This window comes from Dromiciops gliroides, chromosome 2 (genome assembly GCF_019393635.1).
Source record: "Dromiciops gliroides isolate mDroGli1 chromosome 2, mDroGli1.pri, whole genome shotgun sequence".
NCBI lineage: Eukaryota > Metazoa > Chordata > Mammalia > Microbiotheria > Microbiotheriidae > Dromiciops > Dromiciops gliroides.
In genome coordinates, this window is record NC_057862.1 from 584191304 (window position 1) to 584216716 (window position 25413).

The following is a 25413-nucleotide window of genomic DNA, read 5'->3' on the forward strand; positions in this document are numbered from 1 at the left end:
GGAATATGTTTTCTTTGAGAAAAATAATACTGATCTGGTACTGTCATTTTCAATTAAATTCATATTCTGATTTCTAGATAAGAATACAATTTTCTTCTAACTCAGAGATATTAAACAGTAAATGACTATTAATCCTTCTAAGTTTCAAAAATGAAAATAAATGTCTAAAAATTAAAAAGTGCTTACCTGAGATTGTTTACTGGTCCCCAAAATGCTACAGACTATTAAAATCAGCACTCCCAATTTGAAGATAAATGAATGCAGTATGCCCCCAATCCTTATCTGAACCAGTATAAGTTTACAGGAACCTATAAATAACCTAATGATTGTACGCAATTTTTTTCCTACCCTGTGAGTACACGATTCCACTATTGTTTTAGGGCTTTTAAAAATTAAAAAAAGCTTTTAAAGTCAGTAAGTTGGACCATTACAAATTAATCCTGACTTTAATAACTGGTTAAAGACCCCTTCAGCTTTATAAGCAACAAAAAATATTAAAGCCTGTGATCACAGTGAGCTTTTCTCATTTCTCCTCTAACCATTTGTTATTTAATCCAATACTAGTAATCCAATTTGTCCATCAGACTTTTAAAGGGCAGAATGCAACTTCCCCAGCTTAGACACTTTTCAAAGTACAATATATTTTTCAAATGAATGCTGGATGTTTCATTTTTCCCCAACTGTTCCTAGCTCTAATGCAGGAGGAAAAAAAGAACAAGATGAACATTGTTCGTACTGATTAAGTAAGAGCTCATTAAAGAGCTGTCAGTGCCGTACTTTGAATATGCATGAAGCATATAATCAGATCTAGTACCGTCACTAGAGGAGAATACGGTAAGTACAAAGGATTGATTTAATTACTTAGAGTGGGGCTGTGGTGGTAAAGCAGTCTTGTTAGCGCAAAAAGAAAAGGAGGTTGGATTCTGGCACTGGTAGCAAAAAAAAGGCAGTTTTAGCTTCTGCCACAATACCTAATCTCAAGATAAAGCACTTTACATTGTAGCTTAAAATGAAGACTGTCATTATTCTATAAAATAGCCATAATTCATCTTATCTTGTTTAACTTTACCTGGTTAATTACTTATTTGGCAAAGTTATCTTTAATTCATAATTATAATCACATCTTTATGTTGACATGCCCAATTCTGATACTGGATCTTTAAAAAATTATTTTAAATGAGTAATAAAAAATTTCAGGCTATATGCATTTAAACATTACTGCAAAAGCAAAGTGGGAAAGACGTTATAGGATCTGGCTACAAAAAAGGTGAAGAAACAATTGGTTGGTCACATTTTATAACTTGTTATTTAATGTTTATCATCATCATTATCATAACTGAACAAGCCTTAGAGTAGCTTTTAGAACAAAATTTAAAAACATTATTAAATTAGTCTGTTAATACTTTTTAAACTTTATGGGTGGCTTTCCACTTATACATTGCTGGTTTGATTTTTGCCTCTGGAAATCTAGAATCTTCCCTAATTTTGCATTCTCAGCATCAGGGTTCCCCCCCCTCCCCATTTAGTCACTGGGGAGTAGGGACCACCATTATGAGACAACTATTAAGTTACTGGAATGATGACAAATGTAAGAAAAACAATCATCAAAACATTTTCTTTCTTTCTTTCAAATTATTCCTTATATCATATCCATTTATTAGAAAACAACTTTGATATTGGTGAACTAATGTTAAGTCAAAAGTAATCAGAAAACAACTGATGATAGAGTAGTCTTGAAAAACTTAGATACTTCTTAGGTACAATATTTATGAATTTTAACTTTGTTTTTATTATAATGCCTTCAAAATAAGTTAAAAGGTTGATAAAATAAATTAATAAAAATTTAAACTAAAAAACTCCCCAAAGAGCCTATTTAATGATTTATGCCAAACTAAAGTGTGGTACAAGTTTTCTTTTATTTCAATTTATAGTACATTTAGTTCAAGAAGAAGAATGTTATTTCATTATTGGGAAAACACTATTTTATAGTATATAATTTTCTTCTGTATAATCCTATTATCTTAAGAAAGCACTATTTTAAAATGTTTACACATGACTTTTTGTATATATTCATTTTGTAAGGATAAATGCTAATAACTGAATAAATTTTTTAAAATTGCTAAACTCTTTAACAATTACTTAAAAGATTGTCCCAATATCTAACCAGAAAAGAAATTAAAATTGAAACAACTATAAAGCTTCACATAAAGAAACTTTTAAAGTTGATATTAACAATCAGTCAATGCTGGAGGGGATGTGAATAGGCAGGCACGCCATTTATATACTATACAACTATTCTGGAAGGTAATTTGGAATTTTGTTTACAAAATGAATAAAATGTCTATATTTTTTCATCCAGAGATCCCAGATCCTTCTTCTAGGCATATTGCCTAAAGATGTTAAAAAATATAAAGGTGGAGATTGGTACCTCAGAGCCACTGCTTTGTTCCATACCTATCTCCCCATGAGAAGTCCAAGGATTTCTTTCATGGTTTCCCTCCCCCCCTTCCCTTCCCTTGCCCCTAAATAAACTACCATCTTATTCTGGAAAAAAAAATAGAAAGGTGCCATACATACCAAAATATTCATAACATAACTTTTCAGGGTACTAAAGAATTGGAAACAAAGTAGGTATCCACCATTTTTGGGAAAAGGCTTAACAAACTGTGGTGCAGGAATGTAATGGAATATTACTATGCAATAAAAAAGAAAGCATATTAAAAACTCAGAGAAATATGGGAAGACAACATAAACTGATATAGGATGAAGTAAGAAGAAGCAGGAAAACAATATACATAATGACTATATCAATGTAAAGGGAAAGAACGAGAAACCCAAACTGAATACTACGTAATTATGGTGACCAAGCTTGGTCCCAGAGCAAAATGGAGAAATTCACCTCCCTCTCCTCTTTGCAGAGATGGAGGCCCTGGGAATGGCATATTGCACACACTGTAAGACATGGCTAATGTGTTGGTTGGTTTTGCTAAACTGGTTTTTGTCCTTTTAAAAATCTTTGATATAAAGGGAAGGCTAGTTATGGTATGGGGCATTAGAAATGAAAGAGATGTAAAATCAAAACATATCAACAGAACTGATTAAAAACATTGGCTAATAAGACAAAAATCCTTAAAATTAAATAAACTCAATAAATTCCTAGATATATACATTTTTGAAAACATCAGCATTCATTCATTCCATAAACATTTATATTTATTAAGTACCTACTAAGTGCCAAAAGGCTGTGCTAGGTATTGGGAAGGGATATAAAGTGTAGTTAAGATGGACCTTGTTGTTGGGAAGCTTCAAATCTAGAAGCGGATAAAATGTAGATATCCATAATATACAATGTTACATAAGTGGAGTAAAGTGTTACAAAACAAAGGAATCTGTGATGTTTGAGGATGTGAAGTCACTGAATCTTGGAATCAAAGAATCCCAGAGTTGGAAGAGGCTTCAGGATCCATTCATGTCCAGTCCATTACTGAAGAATTCCTTCTACAACATACCTAACAAGTGATCACCCAGTCTTTTTTTTTTTTAAGAATTCCAAGAAAAGATGTGACGTGAGCAGAACCAAAAGAACACTGTGCACAGAGACAGCAATATTGTTTGAGGAATAACTGTGAATGACTTAACCATTCTCAGCAATACAATGATCCAAGACAATCCCAAAGGATTACTGATGAAACATTATCTACCTCCAAAGAAAGAACTGATATTGATGGAACAGACTGAAGCATGCTATTTTTCACTGTTTCATTTTTTTCTCTTATTCAAGTTTTCTTGTACAAAATGACTAATATGGTCATGTTTTACATAATTGCACATGTATAACCCATATCTGATTGCTCACCACCTCAGGGAGGGGGAAGGGAAGGAAGGATAAAATTTGGAACTCAAAACTATAATTAAAAATGTTTATTATTTAAAAAAAACACCAAGAAGAAAAAATCTATCACAACAGGAAGCCCATTCTACATCTACAACTTAATATTAGTCAGTGAATAAACATTTATTAAGTGCCTACTATGTGCCAGGTACTATGCTAAGTACTGTGGACACAAAAAAGGGGAAAAGACAGTCTCTAACCTCAAGGGATTTACAAACTAATGCAGAAGATGACAGGCAAAGAAATATATACAAACAAGCTACAGAGAGGATATATTGGGGGAAATGAAGAGAGAGAAGGCCCTAGAATTGGAGGTAGGATTTTAGTTGGCAATGAAAAGAAGCCAGGGGAGGCAGGAGGGAAAGCACTCCAAACATGGGACAGAGCTAAGAGATGGAATGTCTTGTTTGTGAAACAGGACTAGTGTCACGGGATTGAAGAGGATGTGAGGAGTAAGGTGTAAGACTGGAAAGGTAGGAGGGCTTAGTTAGGAAGGACCTGAACACCAAACAGATTTTGTAGTTGATTGTGGAAGCCATAGGGAGCCACTGCAGTTTATTGAGAGAGAGAGAGAGAGAGAGAGAGAGAGAGAGAGAGAGAGAGAGAGAGAGAGAGAGAGAGAGAGAGTGAGTGTGTGTGTGTGTGTGTGTGTGTGTGTGTGTGTGAGACATGGTCTGACACGTTTTAGGAAAATCACCTTGATTGCTAAATGGAAGATTAATTAGAGTGGGGAGAGACTAGAGGCAAGCAGACCCACTAGCAGCTTACGGTAATAGTTACTGGAATGGTTTGCCATTTCCTTCTCCAGCTCATTTTTATAGATGAGGAAACTGAGTCAAACAGGGTTAAGTGACTTGCCCAGGATCACACAGATAGTAAATGTCTGAGGCCAGATTTGAACTCAGAAAGATGAGTCTTCCTGACTCCATGCTTGGCACTCTACCTAGCTGCCCTACAGGAAATTAAAAGGTAGCAAATATATCATCATACATTGGAAACTAGTCAATCACCTGCTTTAAGAATCATACAACTTGGGGCAGCTAGGTGGCGCATCGGATAGAGCACCAGCCCTGGAGTCAGGAGGACCTGAGTTCAAATCCAGCCTCAGACACTTAACACTTACCAGCTGTGTGACCCTCAGCAAGTCACTTAACACCAATTGCCTCACCAAAAAAAAACCAAACCAAAAAAACCCCCAAACCCCACAACCTGTGAAAGAATGATCTAGTAGAAGAGGAGCTCAATAAGGGCAATGACTACTTTGTTTTTGTCTCTGTATCTCTGCCGCTTACCACAGTGCCTTGCACATAGTAAGTGCTTAATAAATGTTTGTTGAATGGAAACTATTGAACACACTTGGGTTCAAGCCCTAGCTCAGTCACCTAATAGTCCTGTAGCCTCAGGAAAATTTTCAGTCACTTTTTCAAATGAGGATAATCACACTTGTTTTATTTACTTCACAGGGTTATTGTGAAGATCAGATGAAATAATCTATGTAAAAGCTTTATAAACCTTAAAGTTCTGTGTAAGCTTACCCACACTTATGACTCCCTGGCTTACAGATGCAGAGCTCTACAGATGAATAGTTGCTTTTGCCTCTTAGCTGATGTGGGTACTTTTTTTGTCTAAACCATCTGTGGCAGGTGCTGCCACTTTCTGCCGGGGGCATCTCTTCCATCGATACTTTGAACAAATGTTGAGGGGCTGCCTCTGGGAAAGCAACATGCTGGGGGAGGTGCTGACAGGAATGCAAACACCAGAAGATATCCGCCGTGCTCCTTTGTGCCTAGGCCTCCTCCTACCACTGATATTCTCACAGCCCAGAACTGTCTGCTGCTCTCACTGTCTACTGGAGCCTGGATCCTCCACTGGCATCATGGTGCACTGGACAGGATCTTGGGATTAGTCAGGAGAGACTGAATCCCACCTCTGACGCTAAGTGGTGGTGGACAAACCATATGACTTCTTAGAGTCTCTATTTCCATACCTGCAAAATGGAGATAATAATACTTGCACTCCCTGCCCTTTTTACAGAAATGTCAGCTGTGATTATTATTATACTCCTAGAGGAGCTTCTTAACAGGAAGAACCTCCACCCCATGTCTATCATAGGAACTTCTTTAGCAGCATGATGGGTTACAATACAGCATCGATTTAACATATGACTGGAAAGAGGTAATTTTCCAGGTAGTGAGAGTAAAGTTTAACAGATAACCTAAGCTCGGCATCAGAAAATGTTGAGAGACTACCGAACACACTGGAATGCCTCTACTGTGTTAGGCTGATCCTCTAGGAAGTGAAAATTCATGGACAAGAGTTTCATAGGATGAGAGGAGTAACAGGATGTGATTTGCCTCATTGGAAGGAACATTTACTTCAGTGATATCACAGATTCATTAAAATAACCTAGTATTTACAATGCTCTTTAAGATTTGCAAAGTACTTACAAATAATATCTCGTTTGATTCTCACAACAACCCTGGGAAGTAGGAGCTATTATTATTGCCGTTGAACAAATAAAGAAACTGAGGGTTAGAGAGTTTAAGTGACTTGTGCAGAATCACAGAACTAGTCAGTGTCTGAGGCTGAATTTGAAATCAGGTCTTCCTGACTCCAGGTCCAGTGCTCCATCCACTGCGTCATCAAGCTTCTGTAGAGGATGGAGCACTGGAGCTGGAGTCAGGAAGACTGAGTCCAAATCTGGTCTCAGACACTTTTTAACTCTATGACCCTAGGTGAGTCACTCAGCCTCTACTTGCCTCTGTTTCCTCATCTGTAAAATGGGGATAATAATAGCCTAGGTTTGTCATGAGGATAAAATGAGATATTTGTAAAGTAAAATATTTACGAAGGAGCAACAGCAAATCCATCTGCAGAGGTCCTTATCTAGAAGTCATGGTGTGTATAGATAAGTTTATACAGAACTTTAAGGGTTATAATGCTTGTTATGTACATTATTTCATTCAATCTTCATAATAACCCTGCAAAGTAAATAAGACAAGCATGATTATCTTCATTTGATGAGGAAGATGAAGAAGTGACCAAATAATTTGCCTGAGGCCACAAGGTAACAGAATTGGAGCCTGAACCCAAGTGAGTTCAATAGTTTTCATTCAACAACTACTTTGTAAAGTACTTCGCAAAATTTAAAGCTCTAAGGAAGTGTTGTTGTTATTGTTATTATTGTCACTATCACTAACCACTGAACTACCTGGCTACCTAGATGATTTGAAAAGGATATCAGCTATCATTCAAATATGTGAAGTATGAAATTCAATAGGCATTTGTGGGCCATGCTGGGAACCTATTAGCATTTATCTAAATAACCTATTTAGATATATTTTTGGTGGACAACTTATTCTAAAATTGGGAATTCCCTATACTGATGTTTATTTACTATTTACTTTTGGTAAATTCTTTTATGTAAGATTGTAGCCTCCTGGTAGAGGGTAGAGAACAACTCTAAAGTATCATAGTCTAAGGCTGGTTAGCTAAATGCTTAGAGCCATATATGGCTAATAAACTTTCCTTTAGCCCATGATCACAGGCTACTAGACACTTTATACAAAAGTTTAGGCCACTGAGTCCAATTAAGGTGGCTGCCTGATTGGAATCAAGCAGCCTAGCTCCCACAGGCCTACTCCACAAAAACTTAAAAATCACACCAGACCAAATAACAATGAAGAAATCTACTATGAAACGACAGTAAATGACTTGTTTCATCCCACAAAAAGCACAAAAAGTCAGTTAGAACCCCATAGGTAAAAGCCAACAAATTCAGTGCCAGCACACTCAAATAAATCAGAAACTTTCCAGCCGCATCAGAGACATGTGTCATCTGCCAGATTCTGTGTTCAGAGGCAGGAAAAGTAGATCCCCTTTCTGAGAAGGGCTCAGGGTAGTCATAGACCATGGCCACTTGAAGCCCTAGGAAGCAACAACAACCAGTACAGACTTTAGACATGGCCATGCTTTACCTGAACAGCTAGCTCACTTGCAGGTTTTGAGGTTCCTAGTACTCAGGACCTCAGAGATCCATGGTGGGACCTAAAAGGTACATGAACATAGTGACCCATGCAGAGACCAAGAAGGGTATAGGACCAAGAAGAGACTCATAGAAAAGCACAGGAGAAAGTGGAACCTGGCCCTATTACAAAGTCCTCTTTCAGGTCATAAAACCTGAGAGAGAAATAAAAACAAGAAGATACAGACCACTATAAAGAACTATAATAGGTCCAGAGAAACTCCAAAATCCAGCCTAGAATGAAAGAGAGAGTTTATGATAATTGTAAACAGAGACTTAAAAGGAAAAAAAAAAAACTTTCCATAAGGACAGCATGAATACCCAGAGCAGGGGCTCTTAACTTTTTTTGTGTCATGGATCCCATTAGAAATCCTGTGAAATCTATAGACCCTTCTCAGAATCTGTATTTAAATGCATAAAATAAAATACGTAAGATATCAAAGGAAGTAAATTATACTCGAACATAGTTATCAAAATTAAAAAAAAAAGTTCATGGGTCTCAGGATAAGAACCTCTGACCTAAAAAAATTAAGTAAGAGATAAAAAATGAAATTAAAGTTGTGGAGAAAAGGACTAGGAAGGAGGATAAATAGAAGTGGCAAAACTTATCTAAGTAATAGATTGTCTGAAAATTCTGATAGATTTTAAAGAAATCAGTGACTTCATTAGCAAAAGATATTAGAACAAAATCAGAAGACTGAAAAAATAGAGGATATAGTGTATCTGCTATAAAAACAACTGATCTGGAAAAAAATTAAGGAAAAAATTTTAAAAAATCAATGGACTCGGGGGCAGCTAGGTGGCGTAGTGGATAAAGCACCGGCCCTGGATTCAGGAGTACCTGAATTCAAATCTGGCCTCAGACACTTGACACTTACTAGCTGTGTGACCCTGGGCGAGTCACTTAACCTCCATTGCCCCGCAAAAACAACAACAACAACAAATCAATGGTTCCCTGAAAAAAAATGACAAATAAAGGCCTGGATCTTTTACCTTAAAAAATCATCAATGAAAACTGCCCACATCTTGAATAAGAGGGCAAAATAAAAATAGGAAGAATCTACTGATCACATTCTGTCTGAGGAATGTCACTGCCAAAATCCAGAACTTCTAAGTCAAAGAAAAGCTACTTCAAGCAGACAGAAAGAAATTGGAAGATGATGTCTAAGCTCTTTCCTTCATCACGCTTTTCAGGCAGTCCAGTAATTTTCAAATTCTCTCTCCTAGATCTATTTTCCAGGTCAGCTGTTTTTCCAAGGAGAAATTTCACATTGCCCTCTATTTTTTTTTTTTATTCATTTGGATTTGTTTTATTGTGTCTTGAATGACTTAACTACTCTCCGCAATACAATGATCTAAGACAATCCTAAAGGACTAATGATGAAGCATACTATCCACCTCCGGAGAAAGAAGTGATATTGATTGAACACAGACTGAAGCATGCTATTTTATGCTTTCTCTTTTTTTTTTTACTTGAGTCTTTTTTTTTTTTTTTGGTGCGGCAATGAGGGTTAAGTGACTTACCCAGGGTCACACAGCTAGTAAGTGTCAAGTGTCTGAGGCCAAATTTGAACTCAGGTCCTCCTGAATCCAGGGCCGGTGCTTTATCCACTGCGCCATCTAGCTGCCCCCTTACTTGAGTCTTTTTATGTAAAATGACTAATATGGTAATGTTTTTACATAATTGCACATGTATAAGCTATACTGATTGCTTGTACCCTTGGGAGGGAGGGCATGAGAAAGGGATAGAATTTGGAACTCAAAACTTTAAATAAATAAATAAATAAAATAATATATTAAATCTGAAAGGAAATAAGCAGGGGCAGGAAAAGGTGAGAGAGGGACTAAACAGTATAGAATTAGAGATAGTATACCCACAAGCAAAGCCAATCTCAACTACAGAAGGTGAATTACAAAGTGGGATTAAAAACAGAAGAATAAAGTATAAGAATCAAGGATCTAGTTTAGGCTGGGCCAAGAGAGGAGGGACACAGGACTGGGACGAGACCATTCCAATTACAGATTAGTGGTACTGATCCCATTCATTTTTCCCCTACTTACTTTTTCTATATAACAAGGGGTAGGAGGAGGAGAGAGAAAAAGCTAGAAGAGAATATAATGGAAGGAAAAGCAAAATTGTGAACTTGAATGGGATGAATTTACCCATAAAACAAAGAAAGGTAGCATAATGAATTATAAAGCAATCCAACAATAAGTTATTAAAAAAAAAACACTTGCCAGAAAAAGATTCACACAAAGTTTAATAGAAAAGCTGTAGTAGATTTAATTATGCCTTGCCTGAGTCCAAATAAACAGGGAAGGCATTTCAGACAAGGAAATAGTGGAAACATATCTGATTAAAAGAGATAATCTGGAAAACGACATAATAATCAAAGACACCATTAATAATGAAGTAATATTAATTACCTGAAATAATATCAATTACATGAACTGAATGGTATAGTTTCAAAGTTCTTAAAAAAAACTGAATCAAACTGAAGGACAAAATAGACTGCAAAACTATAATAATTGGGGATCTCAATGTGCCTCTTTCACAAATCCAATAAAGAAGATAAATGAAAAAGAAATTAAGGACACAATTAATGAATGAATGAGAATTGAAAGCAGCATATTGTATGGCACCTTTACAAAAACTGACCATGTGATTTGGAATAAAAACATGATAAACAAATGTAGAACAGCTGAAATATTACACATCATTTACTGACCATAATAAAATGAACATTATAATCAATAAAGTGCACTTGAAGAAAGAATTCAGACAAAATCAAACCACATATAATACACACACATATATAAATAGTAAAATATTTGTAGGTAAAAAACAAATCAGAGAAATAATATCTAATTTATCAGAGATAATCATAAGACAATATAACAAAACTTTTTGGCCTAAAAGCAGTTCTTAGGAGAAAAAATTTTATCTCTAAACATTTTCATCAACAAAAGAGAGTAGGAATAGGTCAATGAATGTGGTATAAAACTAAAAAATCCCCAACCCACTAGAAAATCAACATATCAAAAACCTCTAAATAAACACAAAATTGGAAATTCTGAAGATCAAATAAGAGATAAACAAAATTGATAACTAAAAAAGTCTTTTGAATTGATAAATAAAACTAGGAGCTTTCTTTTGAAAAAAAAACTAATCAAACTGAAAAATGATAAATGTGCTCAAATAGAAAGGAGAGAAAAAACCAAACGTACAAAAATAAATGAAAAAGAATAATTGGTAACAGAAGAAGAGGAAACAAAGGAAATTATTAGAATTATGCCCAGGTAAATCTACATGAGAATATTATGAAACAAAGAAAAATTAATTGTTATATTACATAGTATTTGCAAAAGTAGAGAAAGAAGGTGTCTTACCAAACTCCTCTAAGACAATATGGTCCTGATACTGATATAAGGGAGAGATAGAGCAGAGAACCTCTAATGAATATGGATGCAAAAATATCAAATACAATATTAGCAAAGAGGCTACCACAACATATTAAGAGGATTATGTGGTATGATCGGACTGCATTTATACCAGGAACCTATCATTGGCTCAACACTGGGAAAACTATGAACATAATGGACTACATTAATAACAAAATAATAAAAACCACACAATTGTCTAGCTAAAATCAAGTAGGATTATCTGTAATGCAGAAACCCTAGAGGTCCAATACAATGGAGGGAAAATAAGAATTTCTATCGTCACCATGGTATTTGTAAAATACTAGAAATGCTACTTTCAATAAGATAAGATAAATTAAGGGAATAAGTACAGATGAAGAAGAAGCAAAATTATAGGCATACCTTATTTTATTTCATGTTATTGTGCTTTGAAGGTATTGTAGTTTTACAAATTGAAGGTTTGTGGCACTCCTGCATCAAGCCAGTCTATTGGCATCATTTTTCCTATAGCACATGCTAACATCATGTCTCTGTGTCACATTTTGGCAATTTTTGCAATATTTCAAACTTTTTCATTATTATTTACCTGTTGTGGTGATCTCTTGTGATCAGTGATCTTTGATGTTACTATCATAATTTTTGGGGAGGTACCATGAACCATGCCCATATAAGACTTTCAACTAAATCAATAAATGAGTATGTTCTTACTGCTCTACCAACTGGCAGTCCCAGCCTGTCCCATCCCCCCATCCCCACAATGACCTCTAAAGAGTTCAAATGAAAGGAAGAGTCAACTGATACAGCAAACTTCATTGTTTTCTTAATTTAAGAAATTGCCATAACCACCCCAACCTTCAGCAATCACCACCCTGATCAATCAGCAGTCATTAACATAGAGGCGAGACTTTCCACCAACAAAAGGATTACAATTAGCTGAAGGCTCAGATTATGGTTAGCAATTTATAGTAATAAGGTATCTTTTAACTAAGGTATGTATATTGTTTTTTTAGACATAATACTATTGCACACTTAATGGACTATAGGATAGTGTAAATAAAACTTATATGTGCACCAAGAAACCAAAAAAAAATTAGTGATTTGCTTTATTGCAGTGGTCTGAAATGAGACCTGCAATATTTCTGAGGTATGCCTGTATTGCTTTTTGCAGAGGATATGATGATTTAGAGAACCTGAGAGGCCACACTAAAATATCTTTAAATAGTTTAAATAATTCAGTAAATTAGAATGATATAAAATAAACCCACAAAATCATTAATCATAGTGTATATTACCAATAAAACCCAAGAGAAAGATATAGAAAAAATAATTCCATCTGAAATAACTAGAGAGGGCATAAAATACATGAGTTAACCTACTAAGACAATCTCCATATTTATTTATTATTTTTTTTGTGGGGCAATGAGGGTGAAGTGACTTGCACAGGGTTACACAGCTGGTAAATGTCAAATGTCTGAGGCCAGATTTGAACTCAGGTCTTCCTGAATCCAGGCCTGGTGCTTTATCAACACTGTGCCACCTAGCTGCCCCCTCCATATTAATTTTTTAAAAAACTGACAACACACTCTTTAAAGAAATAAAAGAAGGCTTAAATAATTGGAGAGGTATTAATTGCATGCTCAGGATTGGACCATGCTAATGTAATAAAAATGACAATACTACATAATTTAATTTGTAGATTTAGTGATCTACAAATTAAACTACCAAAAGGTTACTTTATGGCAAAGAAATTATTAACAAAAGTAATATAGTAGAGAAAATTGACAAAATTCATCTAGAAGACAAAATGGTCAAGAATCTTAAGGAAAATGAAAAAACCAAAACCAAAACAAAAACGTGGGAATGAAGGAGGCTGAGAAGAACTAGATTGCAACCCAAACTTCAAAGCAATAATCATTAAAACTATTTGCTAGTTAAAAAATATAAAAGTTGATCAGAACAGATTAGGCAAATACAACCCAGGAGCAACAAGGTGATGAGGTGGACAGAATCCTTGGTTTGAATAAGGAAGATGTGGATTCAAATCCTGCCACAGGCACTTTGTAGGTGTGTAACACTGAGAAAGTCTTTTAATGTTTCTTAGCCTTGTTTTCCTCATCTCTAAAGTGAGGGAATTAGAATGGATAGTATTAAATTATTTTCTAGCTCTAAATTTGTTATCCCATTATTACTTATTTAACTAAAACTACTGAAATAGTTGGAAAATATTCTGACAGAAATCAGGTTTAGATCAACATTTAATAATACAGCAAAATAAACTCCAAATGGGTATACACCTAAATATATGTTCACATTATAGACAGATCATAGGAAAAAAGGAAAGAGATACTTTGGTTTTTTTTTTTTTTTAATGAGGCGATTGGGGTTAAGTGACTTGCCCAGGGTCACATAGCTAGTAAGTGTTAAGTGTCTGAGGCCGGATTTGAACTCAGGTACTCCTGAATCCAGGGCCAGTGCTCTATCCACTGCGCCACCTAGCTGCCCCAGAAAAAGATACTTTTACAACTATGGATATGAAAAGAATTCTTTACTAAATAACATGAAGATGATCATAAAAGGTAAAATGGACAATTTTGATAAAAATGAAAAGCCTTTGCAACTGCAAAATCAATGTAGTGAGAATTTGTTAATTAGTCATTCAGTCAACAAGCATTAATTAGCACTTCTTATGTGCCAGGCATTGTACTGGACAAAATGTGGCCCTGACCTGAAAGACCATACATTAAAAAAAAAAAAAAAGTTAACAGCTTTTACCTAGCTCACTTTTAATAAGTAAAAACAGAAGAAAAATTTCACTATCCATATGGGTACATATAGGTCAATAATTTGTTATTTTAAAAATAATAACAAACATTTTAATTTAAAGTTTTGAGTTCTAAATTCTATCCTTCCTTCATCTTCAAGGAAGTAAGCAATCAAATATAGGTTATACATGTACAAATATGAATAACATTACCATATTAGTAATTTTGTATAAGAAAATTTGAATAAGAGAAAAAATGAAAGTAAAAAATAGCATGCTTCAGTCTGTGTTCAATCAATATCACTTCTATCTTTGGAGGTGGATAGTTTATTTCATCGTTAATCCTTTGGGATTGTCTTGGATCATTGTATTGCTGAGAATAGTTGTCATTCACAGTTCTTCATCAAACAATATTGCTCTCACTGTGTACAACATTCTCTTGGCTCTGCTCACTTCAGTATACATCAGTTCATATAAGTATTTCCAGGACCTTCTGAAATTGTCCTGTTTGTCATTTTTTATAGCACAATACTATTCCATCACAATCATATGACACAGTTTATTTAGCCATTCCCCAATTGATGGGTATTATTTTGATTTCTAATTCTTAACCACTACAAAATGAGCTGCTATAAATATTTTTGTACAAAAAGATCATTTTTCTCTTTCTCGGGATGCCTTTGGAATATAAACCTCACAGTGGTATTGATGGATCAGAAGGTAAGCACAGTTATTTTTTTTTTTTTAAGTGGATAAGGACCATTATTGCCTTTGATCCCTTTGGGGCATATGCCCAATAATAGTATTGCTTGGTCAAAGGGTATAAGGTGTTGAATTTCTTGTATAATTTCAAATTATTTCTTGAAAATTTTTTAAAAAATAACAAACATTTTTATTTAAAGTTTTGAGTTTCAAATCTTATCCTTCCCCTCTCCTTTAGGTGGTAAGCAATCACATATAGGTTATACATGGATATGTACATTTTTATACCCTTTGGGCATAATTCCAGATTGCTCTCCAAAATGGTTGGATCTGTTCACAACTCCACCAACAGTGGATTAGCATCCCAATTTTCCCACATCCCCTCTAAGATCCGATATTTTTCTTTTTTGTTATATTTGCCAGTCTGATAGGTGATACCTCAGAGTTGTTTTAATTTGCATTTCTCTGATCAATACTCATTTAGAGCATTTTTCATGTGACTATAGCTTTGATTTCTTTCTTTCTTACTTTTTTTTGTTTTTTGTTTTTTTGGTGAGGCAATTGGGATTAAGTGACTTGCCCAGGGTCACACAGCTAGTAAGTGTTAAGTATCTGAGGCCGGATTTGAACTCAGGTCCTCCTGACTCCAGGGCTGGTGCTCTATCCACTGCGCCACCTAGCTGCCCCCTGCCCCTGATTTCTTTATCTGAAAACTGCCTATTCATACCCTTTGACCATTTATCAACTGAGGAATGACTTGTATTTTTTTTTTTTTTTGCGGGGCAATGGGGGTTAAGTGACTTGCCCAGGGTCACACAGCTAGTAAATGTCAAGTGTCTCAGGCCGGATTTGAACTCAGGCACTCCTCATTCCAGGGCGGCTGCTTTATCCACTGTGCCACCTAGCCGCCCCGACTTGTATTTTTATAAATTTGACTCAGTTCTCTATATATTTGAGAAATGAGGCCGTTGTCAGAGATACTTGCTGCAAAACTTCTTTCCAAGTTTTCTGCTTTCCTTATAATTTTAGTTACATTAGTTTTGTTTGTGCAAAAGCTTTTAAATTTTATATAATCAAAATTATCTATTTTACATTTTGTATTGCTCTCTCTTATCTTCTTTGGTCCTAAATTCTTCTTCCGTCTATAACTTTAACCGGTAAACTATTTCATGCTCTCTTAATTTGTGTATAGTATCACCTTTTAAAAAAACTGTAATTATTTTTTATTGGAAAACAAATATACAACTTGGAATGGATTTAAGGCAAATTGTGCCATAACCAGATTTTTTTTTAATAAGTGGCTAATCAAAGTTTAAAAAGCAAGTAACAATAGAAGAAAATGTTTTCTGGTACAGGACCAGTAGTACAAAAAAATAGTGTATGAGTACCTGAATAATACACCCATTTTATAATAGTGCAAATTTAAGTACAGATTGTTGACTGTTCATAGTCCATGCAGAGTTACAACTGCACACTTCAACAACAACATTCTGACAGTTCCTAAAGAAAACTACTTCTTTAAAAAAAAAAAAGAAAGGCTTAACCCACATGTTCCCTCATTTGACCAACTCCATCTAAGTTTAGATGTGCAGAAGGGCTTAGATATATCTAGAGCAAGCCACATGCAACATATTTTACTTGATCAATTTTCCAAAATAAAGTTTCAGGAGGGGAAGAAAAACATGGAGGAATGAAGTCCTAATTACTATATATGCATATCCTTTTGACAGTAGGGGGGAAAACCTTTTACAGATAAGTTACAAACAAAAAAAAAGGCAACTTTGTATGAGAAATTTAACACATTCTGTACAATGTCTTCACTTTGCTGTCAGCATTTGTACAAACTCTTCATAGTTTACTTGACCATCACCATCAATATCTGCTTCCGTGATCATCTCATCAACCTTTTCATCTGTTTACTTCTCCCCAAGGTTTGTCATCACATGGCAAAGTTCTGCTACACTAATATAACCATTGCCATCCTTTGTCAAACACACAGAATGCTTCTCTAATTTCTTCTTCACTGTCTGTGTCTTTCATTTTTTCTTGCCATCATAGTCAGAAACTCTGGAAAGTCAATTGTGCCATTACCATCAGCATCTACTTCATTAATCATATCCTGTAATTCAGCTTCTGTGGGGTTCTGCTCAAGTGACCTCATTACATTTCCCAATTCCTTTGTTGTTATAGTACCATCTCCATCCTTGTCAAATAGTGAAAAGGCTTCTTTAAATTCTGCAATGTGCTCTTTTGTCAGCTGATCAGCCATGCTGTTAGTATTACTAGTGCCCAAGTTTCTATCAAACCACCTCCATGCTCAGTGGTTGCATTTGTACTAATTCTCCTCTGCCACCCCCAGCACCTCATTGGTATCACCCTTTATATGTAAATAATATAGACATTGTGACCTTATTTTTAGTATATGGTGTGAGATGTTGGTCTATATCTAGTTTCTGTCATACCGTTCCAGTTTTTCCAGCAGTTTTTATTAAATAATGAGTTTTTGTTTCAAAAGCTTGGATCTTTGGGTTTATCATATACTAGATTACTAGAGTCATTTACTATAGTGTAATCTTTACCTATTCTATTCCATTGATACACCTCTCTATTTCTTAGCTAGTATCAGATTGTTTGATAATTAACACTTTATCATATAGTTTGAGATCTGGTACTGCTAGACCACCGTCTTTCACATTTCTTTTCACTGATTCATCTTCCAGATGAATTTTGTTATTATTTTTTCTAGATCTATAAAATATCTTCTATATCTGTAAAATATTTGATTGGTATGGCACTAAATAAATAGACTTAGGTAGGATTATAATTTTAATTATATTGGCTTGGCCTACCCATGAGCAATTAATATTTTTCCAATTGTTTAGATCTAACTTTATTTGTGTGGAAAGCGTTTTATAGTTCTGTTCATATAATTCCTGGATTTGTCTTGGCAGGTAGACTCCCAAGTATTTTATATTGTCTACCATTATTTTATGTGGAATTTCTCTTTCTAACTGTTGTTGCTGGACTTTGTTGGTAATATATAGAAATGATGATGATTTCTGTGGGGTTATTTTGTACCCTGCAACTTTGCTAAAGTTGTTAATAATTTCAAGTAGTTTTTTAGTTGATTCTCTAGGATTTTCTAAGTAGAACATCATATCATCTGCAAAGAGTGATTGTTTCATTTCCTCATTACCTATTCTGATTCCTTTAATTTCTTTTTCTTCAAAGAGCATACATTCTTACAGGGAGACAACGTGAGAAAACTAGGTATATACTACATGTATATACACAGAAATGTGAAAATTGGGTATACATGGGAGGGAGGGAGGCAGGGAGGGAGGGGGAGAGAGAGAGAGAGAGAGAGAGAGAGAGAGAGAGAGAGAGAGAGAGAGAGAGAGAATAAACAGAAGTTAAATCTGAATGGGAAAGGCACTAGAAGCTGAGAAGGCTGGGGAAGACCTCTTAACAAGAGGTGACTTAAGGTGAATCCTGAAGGAAGGCAGGGAAACTAACATGTAGAGGTAAGGGGGCAGAACAGTTGAAATACTGGGAAAACAGCTAATAAAAAGGCATGGATGGATATGGGTAATGGAAAAATAGTATAGTCAGGGGGAAAATCTGTGCAGCAAATTAATCTGATGAATGTCTGATATTCAAGATGTAGGGAACTAAATACAAATAAGCAACCCATTCCCCAGGGTACAAATGGAAAGTTTTCAAAAGAAGAAATGTAAGCTCTCAACAGTCATATGAAAAAATGCTCCCAAGTCCTAAAAAAGATAAATGGAAATTATAACAATTATCAGGTTCTTCCTCACACCCTCATACCCATTAGATTGGTAGAGATGACAAAATGGCAATTGTTGGAATGGTTGTGTGAAAGGACAAGAACAGCACACTGATATACTTCAGAAATTTTTTTTTTCAGTTAAAAAAATTGATTTTCTCTTCCTCCCCTCTGTCACTATGGAAAACAAAACAAAATGAAACATAACACTTGTAACAAATAAGGATGGTAAAGTAAAATAAATTCCCACATTGTTTGTCTTGAAAAAAGTTTCATACTCCACCCTGAATCTCTTACTTCTTTGTCAGGAGGTAAATAGCACACTTCAACATTGGTCCTCTAGAATCAAGTTTGGTTATCTTGTTTATCATAGGTTGTTCCTTCCCCCCCCCCCCCCGGGGCAATGAGGGTTAAGTGACTTGCCCAGGGTCACACAGCTGGTAAGTGTCAAGTGTCTGAGGCCAGATTTGAACTCAGGTCCTCCTGAATCCAGGGCCAGTGCTTTATCCACTGTGCCACCTAGCTGCCCCTATCATAGTTTTTAAGGTCTTCAAAGTTGTTTGCTTTTATAGTGTTGCTTTATTTCTGTAAATTGTTCCTTATTCTGCCCACTTAACTCTATATCATACATATGTAATGCTGATGGAGCTGTGAATTGCTCCAGCCATTCTAGATAGTCATCTGGATTTATATTCCAAAAGTCATTAAATTGTGCACACCTCTGACCCAGCAATTTTTATTTATAGTGTTATTGTTACTGTGTAGATTGTTTTTCCAGTTCTTCTCACTTCACAAAGAATCAGTTTATTTAAGACTTTCCAGTTTTCTTTATAACTGTTCCCTTCATCATGTCTTATGGCACAAGAGTATTCCACTACTTCCATTTACCATAATTTGTTGATTAATTCCCCCAATGATAGACACTCTCTTTGGTCTTTGCTATGACAACAAAACCAGAAAAAGTTGTTATATTTTCATTTATATGGGTCCATTTTCTTTTATCTCTAGTGAATGGGGCTTTTTGGGACAGAGTTCTACATTGCTTTTGAGAATGGGGGGCAGCTGGGTGGCACAGCAGATAAGAGCACTGGCCCTGGAGTCAGGAGGACCTTAGTTCAAATCTGACCTCAGACACTTGACACTTACTAGCTGTGTGACCCTGGGTAAGTCACTTAACCCTCATTGCCCCACAAAAAAAAAAGAAAAAAAAGAGAATGGAAAGATCAATTCACAACTCCACCAATAGTACAATAGTATGCCTGTTTAATAATTTTCCTTTTAAAATTAACTTTGTCCATCTAATGGGAGTGAGGTAGAACTTTAGGGCTGTTGTCATTTGCATTTTAAAATTTATTAGTGCTTTGGAGGATTTTCTCATATAACTATTAATAGTCTGAATTTCTTTGAGAATTACCTGTTGATATCCATTAACTACTAATGGGGGATGACTCTTATTTTTATATATTTGTATCAATTACCAATACAACTTGAATATCAGAGAAACTTGTTGAAAAAAATTAAGCCAGCTATCTCATCTAATTTTAATTGTACTGCTTTTGTTAAAAAACTTGAATTTTAAATCATCAAAATTGTGCATTTTTTATCATTATCTATCCTTTGGTTATGACTTCTTCCCCTACCTATATGTATTCTTGAATATGCTCCAGTAAGTCTGGAGCCCTGGCACCTCAAGGGTCAATGACCTACAAGTTGGGAGTCACTTTCCTAAGTGTTTTTCCTAAAAAGTGTTTTGTAGGGGCGGCTAGGTGGCACAGTGGATAAAGCACCGGCCCTGAATTCAGGAGTACCTGAGTTCAAATCTGGTCTCAGATACTTGACACTTACTAGCTGTGTGACCCTGGGCAAGTCACTTTACCCCCATTTCCCCGCAAAAAAAAAAAACAAAACACCAAAAACCAAAACAAAAAAAAAGTGTTTTGTAGTTGTATTCACATAGATATAGTTGTATTCATATAATTCCTGTGTGTCATGGTAGGTAGATTCACAAATACTTTATACATTCTGTAGTTATTTTCAGTGGTCATGATTTCTTACCTTCATAGATCTGAAAAGTAATTCTTCCTCCTCCCACCAGTGGGTCTCCCTATTTTATCCAGGCTGGAAGTTACAGCAATCATCCTTCACTGCTGACTGGCTCAAAAACTTTGATTCGCTCCATTTCCAAACCAGACATTTCAGCCCTACACCATTCCCTAACTCAAACAATTCACCCATCTGAGCCTACCTAGGAGCAGAAACTATAGGTATATACCACCAAACTAAGCATCTAATTTGTTTATTTGTATCTAAGACAGGAATTGTACCTTTTTACATGGTGTGAGAGGCTGGTTTATGACTAAATTCTGCCTGACTACTTTCCAGTTTTCCTAGAAGTTTTTGTTAAATAGTGAGTCTCTATCCAAGTAATTGGAGTTTTGGGATTTATCAAACACTATGCTACTGTGTACTCACATGATATGTCTGTGTCATTTTGTAATTCTCACAATATTTCAAACTTTTCATCATCATCATTATAGCTATCATGGTGATTTGTGATCAGTGATCTTTGATGTTACTACTATAATTGATTTTGAGCACCACTAACCACACCCCTATAAGAGGTCAAACTTAATTGATAAATGTGTTTTGTGTTCTGACTGCTCCATCAACTGGCCATTTCCCATCTCCCTCTTCCTCCTCTGGTTCCCTATTCTGACATAATAATATTGAAATTAGTCCAACTAATAACCTACAATGAATGGCTCTATAAGTGTTCAAGTGAAAGGAAGAGTCAATCCATGTGACCAACTTCATTGTCTTATTTTAAGGAACTGCCACAGTCAGGTAAAGAATTGGAAATTGAGGGGATGCCCATCAATTGGGGAATGGCTGAACAAGTTGTGGTATATGAATGCGGAATACTATTGTGCTATAAGAAATAATGAACAGGCAGATTTCAGAAAAACCTGGAAAGATTTAAGTGGACTGAAGCTGAGTTAAGTGAGCAGAACTAGGAGAACATTGTACACAGTAAAAGCAATATTGTGTGATGATCAGCTGTGATAGTCTTGGTTCTTCTCAGCAATAGAATGATCTAAGACAATTCCAAAGGACTCATGATGGAAAATGTTCTCCATATCTCAGAAAGAGAACTGTGGAATCTGGAAGCAGACTGAATCATACTAGTTTCACTTTTTTTGTTGTTTTTATTTTTTTTCTTTCTTGAGCTTTTCCCCTTTTGTTCTGATTCTTCTTTCATATCATGACTAATGTGGAAATATGTTTAATATGATTGTACATATATAACCTATATTAGATTGGTTGCTCTCTTTGTGCAGGGGGAAGGGAAGGGAGGGAGAAAAATTTGGAACTCAAAATCTTACAGAAATGAATGTTGAAAACTATCTTTATGTATAACTGGAAAATATTATTAAGATTGAAAAAATTAAAATTAAATTAAAAAAAGAAATAGTCATATCACCCCAACCTCTAGCAACCACCACCCTGATCAGTCAGCAGCCATCAACATTGAGGCAAGACCTTCCACCAGAAAAAAGATTTATGGCTTGCTGAAGGCTCAGATGATGGTTAGCATTTTTAGTAATTAAGTATTTTAAATTTGAGGTATGTACATTTTTAAAGACACAATACTATTGCACACTTAATAGACTACAGTATAGGTTAACCATAACTTTATGCATTGGGAAACCAAAAAATTTGTGTGAATTGCTTTATTGCAATGGTCTGGAACTGAACCTGTAACATATCCAAGGTATATCTGCAGTTTGGATGATTATTGCTTTGTAGTAGAGATTAGGATCTGGTACAACTAAGCCCTCATTCCTTCTCAATCTTTTCTTATTACTTCCCTTGATACTCTTGGCCTTTTTGTTCCTTCAGATAAACTTTTTCCTATACAAAGTTGGCAAACATTTTCTTCACTGTTTTTCTGCTTTATGAGGCAATCTTTTATGTTCAAGTCATCTATATATTTGGAAATTATATAGTGTGAGATGTTGGTGTAAAACTAATTTTGGTCAAATTGATTTTCAGTTTTCCCATAAGTTTTCTTCAAATAGTGAGCCACTCCCCCAATAGCTAGAATTTTTTGGGTCGAGACAATATTACATTACTATGTTAATTTGCTTCTGTATATATATTCAATGTATTCCACTGATTAATTTTTCTGTGTTTAATCTTCTATTCTGCTACATGAATTTTGATATTTTTTCTAGTAATGTAAAATAATTCTCTGGTAATTCCATTGGTACAGTGGCACTAAATAAGTAAATTAAATTAGGTAGGATTGCCTTTAAAAATTAATATATCGGAATGGTCTAATCATGAGCAATGACTATTTCTCCAATTATTTAGGTCTAGTGTTCCTTTAGTAAAGTAGTATTTTTGCTTTCAAATTGGTTACACTTCTTTAATAAAATATTCAAAATCTGTTTTGTTTCTCTCCCCAACCAAAAGCCCCAAAATATCCTTGCTGCTTTTATAGTTTAAAATTTTATATGGTATAGTTATATTGTTGCCATTTCTTTGATGAAATTGTCTCTTAATTTCATCATTTGTTCTTTGACCCACAAATTCTTTAGGACTAATCTGTAAATTAATTTCTAATCCTTTCTTCAAAGGGCCTTGGCTTTATTGAATTTTTTTTTATTACACTATGGCTTTTTCGGCATGTTTGTGAGGTTTTGAAGCCCGAATGAATTTAATTTTTGTAGAAGTGTCATGTGGATTTCTGAAATTATGTATGTATGTATGTATGTATCTATCTATCTCTACACCCCTTTCTATTCTTTCAGTAATTGTCAGAGATCTATTACAGCTAACCTTTCTAAGATTATATTCAGTCTCGAGGGGCAGCTAGGTGGTGCAGTGGATAGAGCACTGGCCCTGGATTCAGGAGGACCTGAGTTCAAATCCAGCCTCAGACACTTAACACTTACTAGCTGTGTGACCCTGGGCAAGTCACTTAACCCCAATTGCCTCACCAAAAAAAAAAAAAAAAGATTATATTCAGTCTCTTCTTTCTTGTTTAGTTTTTTGTTAGATTTGTCTCAGTCTGAAAGAGGTACACTGAAATCCCCCACTATTACACTTTTATTGTCTATTGCTGAATACTGACTCTTCCTTTAAGTACTTAGCTATTATGTCATTTAGTTCAATGCATTAGTATTCAATTGTCTAGTAATTCATTGTCTATGATGGCTTTAAATATAAGCATAATATTGAACTCCCTGTTTATTTCTTTTAATCATATCTATTTTAACTTTGGCCTTCTCTGATATTATGATACCATTCCTGCCTTTTTGGATTCAGGTGAAGCACAACAGAATTTGTTCTAGTCCCTTATTTTAGCTGTGTGAATCTTTATGTTTTTAGTATGTGTCTTGTAAACAACATATTGTTGTATTCTGCTTCCTAATCCAATCTATCCTTTCCCATTCATATTATTCACATTCATGCTTAAGACTTAATTGTTTCAAATTTCCCCTATTTTATCTTCTCATAATTTTTCTTCTCCTAATCCCTTGGCCCTCTCTTTAAAGTAAGAAAGAATGTGCTCAATACTAGTAAGTGATCTTCTGCTCTACTGCCTCTCCTCTTCCCCTTGATTAGACCCCAATCACAGATTCTTACCCTTTCTTTCTTTCCTTTTAATCCCCACTTCATGATCTACCCTCTGAAGTTGGAGTTTGTTTTGCTTATGACTAATCCCTCTCTTAACCCACCTTCCCTCTTGAATATCTAATTATTTGTTTCATGTTTTCCTATAAAAATAATTTAGATTTATCTGTTAGTATATGCATATTGACCTCTTTATGCTCCAGAAGTGAGGTTTATATATCTGCTTCTCCTATCTCCTTTCCTCCATGTTTTCATAGTTTTCCCTTTTGCACTCAATTATGAAAAATAGCAAAATTGACACCTTTTCTTCTTTCCTCTTTCTTCTCTATTGTATTCTTTTTCCATTTTCTTCTTCACTGAAGGTTATCAAAATAGAACAAAACTACCCCTTAGGGTATGTTTGCTTTATTTAACTCTTAACTATGATAAATGGTAAATTTGACACTTTTTTCCTCTTTTATTCTCTAGTGTATTCTCTTTCCATTCTTTTTCTTCTTCACTGAAGGTTATCAAAATAGAAGAAAACTACCCCTCAGGGCTTGTTTATTTTATTTAACTCCCTCTATGGCTTTTATAGACATTATGATTGAGTAGATACTTGTTTCTTTTTTCAAGATTAGAAATGTATGTTTCCTCATCATATAGTCTCTTCCAAATTGCCTTAATATATTTATCTTTTTAGTTTTCTTAACTCCTGTGTGTGCATTTCTATGATTCTATTTAACTCTGGTCTTGCCATCAGGAATGCTTGGAAGTTTTCTATTTTACTAATGGTGCATTCCCCTCCCCCCAGACTATCCTCAATTTTGCTGGTAAATGATTCTTGTAAGACTTTACCTTTTGCCCTTTATACTAACTTATTCCCAGCTCTCCTTTCAAAAGTGGTAGCTGGAACATATTTTGTGACACTAACTATGGTGTCTTGATACTTGACCACTTTCTTTCTGACTTCTTGTAGCACTTTTCCCCTTTAATCTCAAAGCTCTGAATTCTGGCTATCATATTCCCAGGAGTTTTCATTTTGTGGTTTCTTTCAGGAGGTAACCAGTGGTTTCTTTCTATTTTCATATTGCCTTTTGATTCTAATAGTTTTGGGCAGCTTTAATTCATGATTTCCTGAAATATGCTATCCTGGCCATCTTATTTTAGTTGTGATTTTCTGGTAGTCTGATGATTCTTAA

At 35.0% G+C, this 25413-nt stretch overlaps 1 protein-coding gene and 1 pseudogene across 13 annotated transcripts in view; both read right to left on the reverse strand.

Annotated features, from left to right (window-relative positions):
* EHBP1 (EH domain binding protein 1) overlaps positions 1 to 25413 on the reverse strand; it is a 384386-nt gene that overhangs the window by 11070 nt on the left and 347903 nt on the right. The gene's annotated exons all lie outside the window — the stretch shown is intronic.
* Positions 16605 to 17095, reverse strand: LOC122740470 (annotated as a pseudogene).